The sequence below is a fragment of the Seriola lalandi genome, unplaced genomic scaffold, assembly GCF_002814215.2.
Source record: "Seriola lalandi dorsalis isolate HSWRI2012SDOR001 ecotype SW California unplaced genomic scaffold, Sedor1 jcf7180002011976, whole genome shotgun sequence".
In the NCBI taxonomy this organism is placed as follows: Eukaryota; Metazoa; Chordata; class Actinopteri; order Carangiformes; family Carangidae; genus Seriola; species Seriola lalandi.
Genome location: NW_019482629.1, coordinates 1 through 723, shown reverse-complemented (window position 1 = coordinate 723; position 723 = coordinate 1). Strand labels below are relative to the sequence as shown.

Sequence of the window (723 nt, the reverse complement as noted above, 5' to 3'; positions counted from 1 at the left end):
GGACCTTGAGGATGACGGACAGCTGAGCCAACACGTCGCTTAAAGGCGTTGACTGAAAACATACAAATACCAACCACACGTTAAAGAGTTGACACCGACTTGTGCTACAACATGTTTTCATCATTTTGGTCTGATGTTGCTCCGCCCACGCACAGACAGCACGGGGATCTTGTGGACGTCTGTCCGACAGCGGATCTTCAGGGGGATCTCCCGGACCAAGGAGCTGTACGGTGAACTCTGTGGGCCCGGGTTAGGGGTTAATATGATGACATCATCGTCCTGCTCCTCCTCAAGCGTTGGAGAGGGGGGGCCTCGGTGGCGTCTGGACCTGGTCCTGTTCTGATGCTCCGGAGACAGGAGGGAGTTCACCGCCCGGAGCCTCCTGTCGATCTCACTGAGGAAGAACAAACAGGAAGTGTTTCAATCTGAGACAAAACTGTTATCAGCTGTCCTCTTCAGAAACATGACCCCTCAGTCACAGGATGTCACAACAGCTTTAATCAACACCCGCACGACTTCATCTTCTTATGAGACTCGTCAGTTTCCAAGTGAGAAACTTTAACATCCACCAGATAATCTGAAGATGGTTCATGTCCTACATGCTCCTACGGATAAATGCTGGTTTGGTACAAAACAATGAAGGGAACTGAGAATCCAGACTCACCTGATCTTCTTTTTCACCTGTCTGGACTGTTTCTGGACGGGACTCTCGGGAGGTGGAGG

General features: G+C 50.8%; 1 long non-coding RNA gene across 1 annotated transcript; it reads right to left on the bottom strand.

The window, feature by feature from the left end:
- LOC111644201 (uncharacterized) lies at positions 1-723 on the bottom strand. The gene is made up of 3 exons (XR_002759777.1): positions 665-723; positions 154-394; positions 1-52 (listed from the first exon to the last, which is right to left on the bottom strand). It is a non-coding gene; the product is annotated as an uncharacterized LOC111644201 (long non-coding RNA).